This window comes from Xenopus tropicalis, chromosome 2 (genome assembly GCF_000004195.4).
Source record: "Xenopus tropicalis strain Nigerian chromosome 2, UCB_Xtro_10.0, whole genome shotgun sequence".
Classification (NCBI taxonomy): Eukaryota; Metazoa; Chordata; class Amphibia; order Anura; family Pipidae; genus Xenopus; species Xenopus tropicalis.
Window position 1 is genome coordinate 119174207 of NC_030678.2, and position 12756 is coordinate 119186962.

Sequence of the window (12756 nt, forward strand, 5' to 3'; positions counted from 1 at the left end):
ATCATGTAGAAGGTATTATTTTATTATTTCAGAGAAAGGAAATCATTTTTTAACATTGGAATTTTTTGGCTTATAATGTCTATGGGAGATGGCCTTCCCGTAATTCGGAACTTTCTGGATAAAGAGTTTCTGGATACCTGTACATGTTTGAAAACCGTTTTTTAAAAATATCATAACAATGTCTTTGAGCTTTATAATTTTGCCATAAAAGTACTCCATGATGCGTTTACATTAACCATCAGATCCCCCATGTACTTCAGTGAGGGGGCTGCTGTATTTGTTCAGTAACAGTCCATTAGCATTAGAAGCTGTAACAGACAGGTTGAGATGGGACAGTTGGATTGGTGAAAGTCAACAACTAAAAATAGTTGCACTGCCTTATTGGGGATTATGCCTGGCTACACATGGCAAAAGAGTAATATAGAATATCATATAAAGCATGCATGACCGTACTGATATTCATATGTTAAAGCCCTGCGAGTGCTCCCCTATATATATATATATACAGTATAAATATACATACATATATATTTCATATACATGTTTATATATATAATTCATATATCATAATTCTCTTTAAAACAAGGTTTAATATTTGACATGCAAATACTGTCTACTAATCCCAGGAGATTTTATACTTGACTGTTGCACACAGAATCATTTTAATCATATTCTACTCAGATTAAAATTATCAAACCTAACTAAATACTATTCCATCAGACTTCCTAAGTCTGTCAAGCAAAACACATTAAATTCATGATGATTTTTTAATCTGACAATCTGACTGAATTATCAGTCATGTGTTAAGCATTCTCTGTACTGACTCTGATGCACTCACTGAAAACAGATGTAACTCAAACATGCTTTGCATAGTAAAACACGATGAACACTGTTTATTTGCAATTAATCTTGTTTTGCACCTGAATAATGTAAGATACAGAAGAAAACCTAATAAAAATAGAAGTTATGATAATTGCAATGGACAAGGAAGACACCATGAACCATTTAAAAAAGTCTATAAAACACACTTTGTTAGGTTTAATGAATTAAATGAATCAATGAAAGCCAAATACATCTCATAAAACTAACAGTTTAAAAATACGTCTGGAGATGTCAAACACTGACCACAACAGACATTAAATGCCGATTTATCGATAACTTATTTAACTTTTAGAACTGTGCGCATTTTCCGCGGCTTTTTCGTGACAATTTATGGGTCAAAATCGTGTTTGTCGCGCTGAGTACAAAAGTTTCGGATTCATTCAAGCTTCGGTATCGTGACTTTCCTTGGGCCAGGTTGGAGCTGCAGAGTGCCATTGAGTCCTATGGGAGGCTTCCAAATCATGCACAGAAGGTTCAAAGTCAGAAAGGTTTTTGTGCCGTTTAGAATCGTCCGGATACGAAAATTTCGTAACTTTCGGATCGTACTACGATATTTTCGTACAAGCACGACACGACTTTTCGCAAAATTAACGCACATCATAAATTTTCAGATATAATGCGAATTATTGCAAATCTTTCTCGTAACTAAGACTTTAATGAATCGGCCCCTAAGTGTACCAAATCATTTTTGGATTCAGCAAAATACTGAATCCTACACAGAAGATTCAGCTAAAACACTAATACATGCCCTTATCCTTTCCCACTTAGATTACTGCAATCTCCTACTAACCGGCCTCCCAGAATCCCACCTCTCTCCCCTGCAATCACTTTTAAACTCTGCTGCCAGGATCCTCCTGCTTTCTCGGAAGAGGGAACCTGCTCAGCCTCACTTAAGCTCTCTTGCATGGTTACCTGTTAAGCAAAGGATAGCTTACAAAATCCTTCTGCTGACATTCAAAGCCCTTCACTCCTCTGCTCCTCACTACATTTCTTCACTGGTCTCCCTGCATGTTCCTGGTCGTCTCCTCCGCTCCTCTCAGAGCCTCCATCTGGTTACACCATCCACACCCACTGCGCTCTCTCATCTTAAACCTTTCTATCTCGCTGCTCCTTACCTCTGGAACTCTATCCCTGAATCCCTCCGTAGGGAACACTCACCCACTCTCTTTAAGAAAAAGCTCAGCTGTTACCTTCTGGAGCACTAAAACATTATTTTGCCGCTTAAGGGCAAATGCCCATACCTGGTGCACTCTTACCTTCCAATTTGTGCCTGTATGTTACCCAACCACTTAGATTGTAAGCTCTACGGGGCAGGGACCTCCTTCCTACTGTGTCTCATACCTCATGGCACTTATTCCCTGTGCATTTATATATATTTATTGTATTTATTTATTATATCACTTGTCCTCCCTGTGTGTAATTTTGTATTCTGTAAGACTGTACAGTGCTGCGTACCCTTGTGGCGCTTTATAAATAAAGTTATACATGCATACATACAAGATGTGTCTGCATAATGAACCAAATGCCAACCCTAACTTGCATATTCATCTGGGGAACCAAAATTTGTTAAAGAGCCCCACACAATGCAGACACCCCAATATAGCTATCACTGTAATCTTTTTCTTCAAAAAGTATTACTATAACCAGTGTCATACCAACAAGCTGAAATTCTGGTGCAAAACATTTCTGCATCATTGGAAATCTAAAACAGTGATGTTACAAATTCTTCAGATAGCATGCAGGAACTACATAATGGGGAATGCATTGCACTCTGATGTTCCCTTCCTTATTGACATCACAGTGCAGGGAATTTCACCACTCATTGCCAGGCTTCGCTGGGTAAAAATCAGTGTAATTTTTTTATGTTTTTCCTCCCGCCGGAACTTACGTAAAATAATGGCGTGAAATCTGGCATTCAAAAGGCAAACCTCTCCATTTATCTTACACAATTTTTACACCGTTCTTCTGGTGAAATTCATTTTACCGAGCATAATAAATTGGCCCCTAAGTCAATCTCCATTTACCTAGTGTGAGAGAACATTGCCCTGTATATTAGAACAACCATTGTGTTCATCTGCAAGCAAATTTACATAACCTAGCCCCAATGTGTTGTCTTAGTTTATCTTACCTCCTTTGTATCTATTCCCCTTTTGTCTGTGTGTGAATGTATGTATGTATACTGTATATATATATATATTAGGGATGCACCGAATCCAGGTTTCGGTCGGAATCTGAATCCGAATCTTAATTAGCATATGCTAATTAGCATTCGGAAGGGTTAAATGTTAGGGGGGAAAAAATTCTGCTGCATGCGTGTCGATTTTTACCCCTTCCTGGTCCTAATTAGGATACGCTATATATATATATATATATATGCACACACACAAACAAAACAAGAGGTCCTCTGCACTCAGTCATCATCAATATAAATAGAATATTAAGAAATTCCCTCCCCGTTAAACAAAACAGGGATTGTTTGTCGATATATTGTAATATACTTCAAGCTGGCAAACCAGCTGCCAATATCAATTTATTAAAAATTATTAGGGCTTTAAAAGTTATTTGTAAATGTAATTGCTATAGAAAGCAGCATTTGCTGAACTCCTTTTTGTTACTTTTTAAACAATGTTTTAACAGCAAGTCAGGTCTGTCAGTGTGCTGCCTTGTGTTACATTGTTTCAACAGTGCGAGCGACTTTTTTCCCCATAGTTTATTGATGCTGGTTTGGAAGAAAAACACAACTTGGTTTAATAGGCAGAAGTAAAACTTTTCATTTCCAGTTAAACAATATATATTTCAATGAAATAAACGAAATAAAATAACCTGCGCTGTTTGCTATTAAAGTAGGATTTCTTACGTAGTGCAACTTTTGCCTTTTCGGCTCTTGGAAAAGATGCTTTCAAACAAGATATTTTAACAATATTTGAATTTTGCTTATACTATTTAACAGGGCCGGAACTAGGGGTAGGCAGAAGAGGCAGCTGCCTACGGCGCAACGATTAGGGGGCGCCAGGCGGGAGCCTCTCCTGCCTACCCCTAGTCCTCTTCGTCATTGCCCCCGCCGCTTGTCATTAGCGGTGGAGGCAAAGACCGTTCAGATCATGCCCCCCCTGCACCTCTCCCCCCCTCACTTGTGCTTTGGCACGCATGCGCTGTTCGGGGGGGGAGTGGCCGACAGGGTTGCCTAGGGCGCAGCTTGGCCCACCCCTGCTATTTAATCCCAGCTGGCCTCCTCCTCTTGTGCAAATGAAGGAGAACTGACGTAGTTTTCTCCTGCATATAAGCTGTTCAAAGCTCCATGGCCACCAAAGGCAGACACTGCTTTTAATAGCAGCTATATATACAAATAACTAAAAAACCATTACAAATATGTATTATATAAATATATATTGCAAAGTTTCTTAGAATTAAGTTTTCTTTTATTAGGCAAAATTTATTTTTGGGGTTGACATCTCTTTTAAGCTAATAATAATGCCCAAACCGTTAAGCAAAACAGGGATTATTATCATTAAAAATTCTACTGCTTCATTATACATTTTCACAAGGACTGAGTTCTACCTGCAACTCACTTGCTTTTGAGATTACAACTTCAAATGGCTGCCCATTGTTGGCCCATTGGGATCACCTGACAGTAGCTGGGAATGATGGGAGCTACAGTACAAGGAGCTGGCCACTGCTCCTGTATAAACTATAGCAAAAAAAAAGGAAACGTTGTGCTCACTACTAAATTTTTAACTATATATATTTAATGTACATATGTAATACTAGGGATTTTGTGATATGCACTCTTGACTTGCTAGACATTTAATGTTAAGGCATCAATAAAATTTTTTCCTTTAAAACCACTGTTCATAGTACAGCCACTGCTGAAAATATATGCACACTTTTCATCCAAACATATGTATGTATGTACTGTATGTAGAACTCTACATTCTACTCTGTAGTATGATTATGGAGTAAAAAGTAATATTGGGGGGTTGATTTATGGCAGCCTGAGCCTCTCTGGACATGAGGTAGCAAGGAGTTTAAAGGACAAGGAGAGACTATTCCACTGGAGAACCAAAATGATTGTCACCTAAAATTAGTCTAGTGCCATGGCTATTCACATATTTAAATCTGTGCTAGGGATAGATATATATATATATATATATATATATATATATGTACATTTGTAATTTTACATGTAGTTTTGTTATTGTATTTAATGAGCTTTTAGGAAAAAAGTATTATAGCTACTTGTGTATATCTATGTCCTTAATGTTTGTTACATTTCATTTCATACTAACTACTATGTTATTAGTACTACAATTAGGATTAAATGTGAAATGTACTTTATTTTTTAAGATATACACAAATACAGGTTGAGCTGTAACATTTGCAGAATCAATAGCACATTATTCTATAATGTGTTATTTTCTATATTGTGATTGAATATCCCAAATAATATTTGATACTTATTATGTTTAGCAGAAGAAATAATGCTATTATAAATTACTTCCTTGACATCAATATATTGCATTTTTGCATGTAATTGAGCCTCATATTGAAAAAAATCAGATTTAGTTTTATTATGCTAAACTATATTTTGATATAGTTTATACTGATCAATATAAGCAGCAATGAGAGAAATTTGTATACGGTTTCAGAGACATTCCCATCATCACAAGAATGTTTAAAACGACGATATTATATATGTCTGTATTATATGGAATGGTTTAAAAGGTTGTTCATAAAAGATGTAACTAGAAGTTAATCAGCCCACAGAACAATCTCTGCCAAAAAGCAGGTGGTAAGGACTGGGATGCGTCTCCTGACACTGCTTCCTGCACAGAGGACCAGATATTTAATCCCGATCTCCATGCAGAGAGCAAAAATACTGTTTTTGTTTTTCGTATGGGACAAGGGAGGTCAGAGCATGAAGTACTAACTAATAAACTAACATGACTGTTATATTATTATACATATTATTTTTACATTGCATAAACTGTGGTTTAGTTGTTATTTTCAGTGTGGTCTGAACCAATTATTATTTTGAATTATATGTGAACTCCTGCTATACATTAATTTGCTTAAACAGGTAGAATTATCTATTATTATAATGCTCCATCTCTACTCAAAAGGCACATCAGCAGTTAAACAAATGTATACATACAGATGCATGCAAAATAAAAAATACTAAAAGGCTCATTTACTCACTTGCCTACAGTCAATTGCCTTAAAGGACAATGAAGGGTTAATATAAATTAAAAGTAAGTCTAAAGGCATTCTTTTTAAGTACTTACTGCATATCTAAATTCCCAGATCCCTGCTTGCTTCTCTGAGATATGGTGCTGGCAACCTACAGCAGTGTGAAGACTACAGTGACATCACTGAAATCTCTCTCCCCTTCCTGTAGGTGCCAGCGGCAGCCTTCCTATTCTCTGAGCATGTGTGTAACTTGATCCTTTCTCCTGTTCTGAGCTACACATGCCCACCAGCCAATCAGAAGCGGATCTGGCAGAGGGGAGGGGGGGGGAATGAAACACATGTGCAGTATGAAGCAAGGAGGGAAAGGAAGGGAGAATACCTTTTTAGAGATGGCTGCCTGTTCTAGAAAATGTGAAGTAAGTGTGACTGAGTAAATATTTGATTAGGTGAGCCAAAAGTGTGGTGTTTTTACTAAACAATAGGAGGACTATTGGGCAGTATGCTTTTTAAATTTTGACTTGCATTCTCCTTTAAAATTAATTTAAGCTACTTACATCAACATTTGCTCCTTGTACTTTTGTATAGTTGGACTCTGCCCCTCTGCCTGCCTCCTTTTCTGAATTGAACACAGATCCACCTATTGACACAGGCCACTGGAAACCTGGAGCTAATGTCCCCTCCAAATAGGTGGTCGCTCCAAGGTTCCCACAGCAAGCTTTTTTAATCGCAGCACCTTGCCTTTTATGTCATGAATGCCCCCTATTAACTCTCCCTTTGCCAACTGGACATTTTGTAAATTAATTAGTGCTAAGATGTCTAAGTGGATTCAGTGCTATCCTACATAGAAGAGTTAATCAATCACTTACTTGAGCTTATACTGTGTACCTTTCATCAGTGAATTTACTTTTTTTTTATTTTGAAATTTTAGAAATAACAGAACAAGACTAATGTCTGCTCCGACTCTAGTACAGTTTTTTTCTGTGCCCCCTTGCTGCAGATGGAAGGATCTGCACCATCCTGCAGCAAGTGAGCAATGCCTCCTTCCATCTCTTATGCTTGCTTTCAAGTGTTCAGAATTTTAGCAGCAAGTGAATATGCTGCCTTCTTCCTCTGGTGCTTTCATCCATTTTCTGAATCTAGGCTGCTAGGGATATGTGCCACCTTCTTTCTCCTGTGCCTTAGTCTCTTTATAGGAATAAATTTAAAACACCAAGCTGCAGTTTCTTTTGAATCCCAGCTGCTAGCAAAATGCACCTCCCTCCTTTCTTTTGCATGTGTCCCAATGCAGAAAAATACATGCAAAAAAGAAAGCTGTAACTTTTCTTTTTTTGAATGAAAGTTGCCTCCTTGATCCTTTTTGGCTTACATCCAAATGTAGGAAAACTGAATCGTAGCAACTAATAAAATGTGCCTCCTTGCTCCTCTTTTGCTTACATCCAATTGAAAGAAAAAGTTTGCAAAAAGAATAAACCATAACAAAAGAAAGAGCACTACTAGAGTGATCCTTCAAGAGACTCTGAATATCTGCACCATTACCTCCCACATAGATCAGGTAAGTCGATCCACAGAAGCCAAAGTTTAATTAAAACCTTTATTGTCAAAATAAAAAAAATCCCCAATTACACTTCTTGTGCAATTAAAAGCGCATGGGTTAAAGCACTTAATCATAAAGGGCAGTCATACATGACACATGACAAGAAAAACAGATTGAGCCCTACCTGCCTAGCCAAAGAGAACAGTAGGGATACAAGGAGGCGATTATCAAATCCCATGGACATAAAGAGACATGTACTTGATCTCAAATGTCAAGGCCAAACAGGGAAATGTAGCTACTATATTCTTACTACCCGGATTGTAGACAAAAGTATCGATTCGCTTAGGGTTCCCAGCCCACGTTAACAGTGTTCATGCTATCTCAGACCACAGTCTGCAACAAATGTATCGGACTCATCACCTGATTTATTACAGATAAATAAATGTAACCAAATTTCCTTCGAAGGGCTCTGGCACACGGGGAGATTAGTCACCCGCGACAAATCTCCCTTGTCACTGGCGACTATTCTCCCCGAACTACCATCCCACCGGCGAAAATTTAAGTCGCCGGTGGGATGGCACACGCTGCGCAGGCGATTTCACTCCACTTAAAAAAAAAAAAAAGAGACGGCGCATCAATGTTATCTGGCTGATAACGAGTTAATCAAATTGAGTGACCAGTCCTGTGTCACCCACCCACCCTCAATTGCTAAGTGTAAATTGAACATGAGCAAAACCTCCTTTGTTTAACTGCAATTTATTTACTTTAAATAAATACATACAGTAGATAAAGGCATCTAAAGAAATCTTTTGTCCTCCCTTTTTCCTCCTTCTGTTATTCTTCTTGCCAGTGTGTGAGATATACAACACTGTAAGCTCCATAAGAAAACATTTACAAAATGTTGAAATAGATATTCATTGATTCTATGATAAATGCTACTGAGCATATAAGAACAATAAATAAAAAGAAAGAAATGTCAGTAGCATTGTCTGTGACCTCATCAGAAATTTGATTTTCTCCTAATTCTGGTGCTCCTTCACCAGACTGAACTGAGTCCTTATTGGGCGCAGTTGAGTCTTCTGCCTCTTCAGCATCACATTTGTCTATACTGCGTTCTTGCATCTGTTCCTCATTGTGGGTTGAGCCCACTTCACCTTCTGGGGACAACTCATGAGAAACAGAGAGTTCATTCTCATTTGTTGATCTAATTTCAGAAGCAACTTCTTCAGCATTGGCTACAGTGGCTTCTGTTTTGTTATCCAGTGCCTTATAAATAGTTTTATCCTCATTATCTTCACTGACCTGTTCTACTGCAGTGACTGAGTCATCTGCTGTTTTGGAGGCCAGCTCTTCAACACTGGCTATGGACTTTTCTATTTTTTTGTCAAAGTCATCTGATATTATTTCACTATTTGATAAAATATTGTTTGAATTTTCTTCATTTGTTGATACTAAATACTGAACATCTAAGCTTGCATTTTCTGTATTACTTATTGAAATAGGTGATCTATTACTATTTTTCCTTATGCTTGATTCTATTATTGGTGTCCAATCTTCTGCAAAGGAAATAAATACAATATCTTTGATTGCTTATGCCTGATTTTATAATCCTTATAACTATATTAACATAACCCCTGCAGCCTTAACCTATCCCAGTCATTTACTGACTCTACATATAAAAAAACCCTACATCAACTAAGTCATAAAATAAAATAAATAGTGAAAACATACAGCTCCCTTACCTTTCATATAACTAACTAAATAAGGTTTGTTGATTAAAGCTTTGATGTCTGTTCTGACCTGCATTTCATTTTGCAGGTCTGTTATAAAAGGATGATCTTTAAGCAGATGTTCAGCTTTCGGTCTGTCTTTGGGATTCTTCATGAGACAGACTTTAATAAATGAGTTAAAAGATGTAGACCTAAAAAAAGGAGACATTTGAGCTATTTATCTATCTATCTATCATCTATATAAATGAATGAGATTTTTCAAGGAGAGCACAGAGGCAGTTAAGGCTACAGCTGTTCACTAACTTGTTTCCAAAAACATACAGATGCAAACTGATTTGTGTATATTTTGTTTAATACTGTGGAGAATTTCCAGTTAGCCATTTAATAAATGTGGTCCATGGCTTTTCTTCATAGCGATATTACACTCACTAGCTATGCTTTTATACATAAGAAGCACTGACTCACAGGGGCTCAGAAACAGATTGTGGCTAAAGTAAAATGGAATGTGGGGAACTTACCATCTGTATTGTTGACTCAGAGTTTGAGGATCCTTATTAATCACTGCTTCTTCAACTGATGCAGGTGGTAAATGGGCCAGTGCTATTGGGTATAAATAAATAGATTTTAGAAACCACAAAATGATAACATTTAACATTCAAAGACAATGTTTTGTTGTCTGCCTATGGCTGGACTTAAATCCAACCATCCAAGATCAACTTTAAATATGTGTATGTGTTTATGCACTGTTCCTAGAGCTTATAATTAAATGGTAGCTGGAAAATAGTAAAAACGAAATACATTATAAGTATATTTCATATGAATTCTCATTCAATAACAATATTCCAAGAGTTTTCATGTCTCTTAGTATTAAATACAAATTTTCCATCTATGTAAAGGCCATGGTCTAAACTGACCTATATAAGTCTAGGGCAGTTTTCAGAAATATTCAAATATTGTTTCAAAACCCCACAAAAGTATAACACAGCAAAGAAACAAAGACTGAGATATACTCACGGCAATTTCCTTCTGCCATCTCAATAGCAGTAATGCCCAAGGACCATATATCGCACTGAAATAAAAAATAAAAAAAAATTTATTTGACAGTACAGTGTATTTATACTTTAATATGTGGGTTATTATCATGCCTCTCTTATTCTAATGAAAATGTGATTGAGTGTTAAATAGCAACAAATAATCAGCATCACTGTCATTTTTTATGATATAAAAATCAAATTAATATTTTCTTCAAGAAGACCTAGGTAGGGCTAGAAATGATAGAAATGTATCTTTATTTAGCTTCAGCTGCTTTTTATATTTTATGTATGTTACATGAGACAGACGTTAAGTGCCCATGGATAGAAGTCATGAAACTGACAGCTGATACCAATGTTTGTGAGTTCCATTAATAGGCTTATGGCACAGGGTGGGGGGGGCACAATTTGACTGCAGCTGTGATCCAGCAGACACTCATGGTCAAAATGCAATCTACCTGGCACACCACTAATGTTACTTAATCAGAAGAAAGATGTAAAGCACACAGAGAAGTGACAGGGGAACCTTTACTCAGAAATGCTTGCTTAAGGTGAAGTCTTACCTTGAAATCGTAAGAACTGCGTGTCCACACCTCAGGTGCTGTCCATTGAGGTGTTCCTACTAGTTTCTTACAAGAATGTAATTTTTTGAGCTTTTTTGCGAGCCCAAAATCAACTGAAAATCATAAATATAAATGTCATTAATATGGTAAAGTGACTATACAAAATTGCTAATATGATGGATAACGTGCATAAAATTGGAGGCAGTGTCAAAAGTTGAACACTGCAGAGAAAAACTTTTTTTTTATGCTTTTTTTTTTAAACATTTTTTTTTCACAGTATTCCATAAAACCATTGTAGGAAAGGTATTTCTCTGTACTGAACAGAATTTTGTAAGAATATGTAAATTTATAATGACCATTTAGTGGCCCAGAGACGGGGTTGGCACTATTTAAAAAAACACAATGTTTATAATCTGGGATATTAATAACATCGGTATCAAGAACAATTTAATGAAATGGCCAGGTGGCAACCCGATTTGCAGTTAATTAATAAAAACAATTTTATCATATTCAGTATAATGTTTTACTTACTCAACCGGATTCCAGCATCTTCAGTTAATGCAATATTAAGGCCCTTAATGTCCCGGTGCATTATTCGTTTTTCGTGAAGATACGCCAGCCCCTGGAAGAGAGTGAAAGCAAAACAGATGTAATTAAAAAGCAGAAGGAAATAGTTCCACTGTGTTTCTGACTAACTACAAATACGCTAATGCAAATACAGGTATCGGACCCCTTACCGGAAACCCGTTAACCAGAAAGTTCCGAATTATGGAAAGCCAATCTCCCATAGACTCTATTTTAATCAAATAATTCACCTTTTTAAAAATGATTTCCTTTTTCTCTGTAATAATAAAACAGTAGCTTGTGCTTGATCCAAACTAAGATATAATTAATCCTTATTGGAGTCAATACAATCCTAATGGGTTTAATTACTATTTAAATAATTTTATTAGCAGGCTTAATGTTGGAGATCCGAATTACGGAAAGACCCCTTATCCGGAAAACCCCAGGACCCGGGCATTCTGGATAACGGGTCCCATACCTGTACTAGAAATATGTTTGAATAAGTTAAAGTTGACATACTTTTAAGACTTCCCGACAAACATAGGCGATCCAAGGTTCGGGAAAACATCTGTTTAATGAACGGCTGATCAGATATGCAACTGTCCCGCCTCCACAAAATTCCATTTCAATCTGCAGCAAAACAAAACATTGATAGCATTTTTACTGTACATTCCTTAAAGTATTTAGAGCTTAGTGAGCAGTTTTCAGGGTAAGAGCAGTCAACTTCGCCCTGCCTTACATATCTGTACAAGAAACATATACTTACCAAAACACGCTTCCTTATGGAGCTAGCTTGTTTATAGGCTCCATAGAATGATGCAATGTTTTCATGGCTTGATACTTTTTTCAGGATACCAATTTCCTTGTTGATATCCTTATTGTTACCCTAGGTAAACAGAAACACTAGTCAATATGGTGTAAAGGCAAAATTATGAGTTTTATTTCAGAAAAAAATGTAATATAATATTAAGATATATTACCTTTAAGGTATTAATCACTTTAAAAGCCACAACATTGTTGTTTTTAAGATTGCGACCCTGTAAAAGCAAATAGAGGATTTTGTTAATATTTCAAGCTTGCTATTTTTAAAAACATGTTTAACATGGTAAAAGCTCCCAACTTTATATAACTTCCTATAATAAATATTTTACAGGCTAGTTCATCAATAACGTAACTATACATCCTCGGCCCCGAGTTGGTCATGCTTACTGCAGAATTAATTGTGAATTTTAGGGAGGGTCTACCTTTCAGTTAAATTTTAGTAT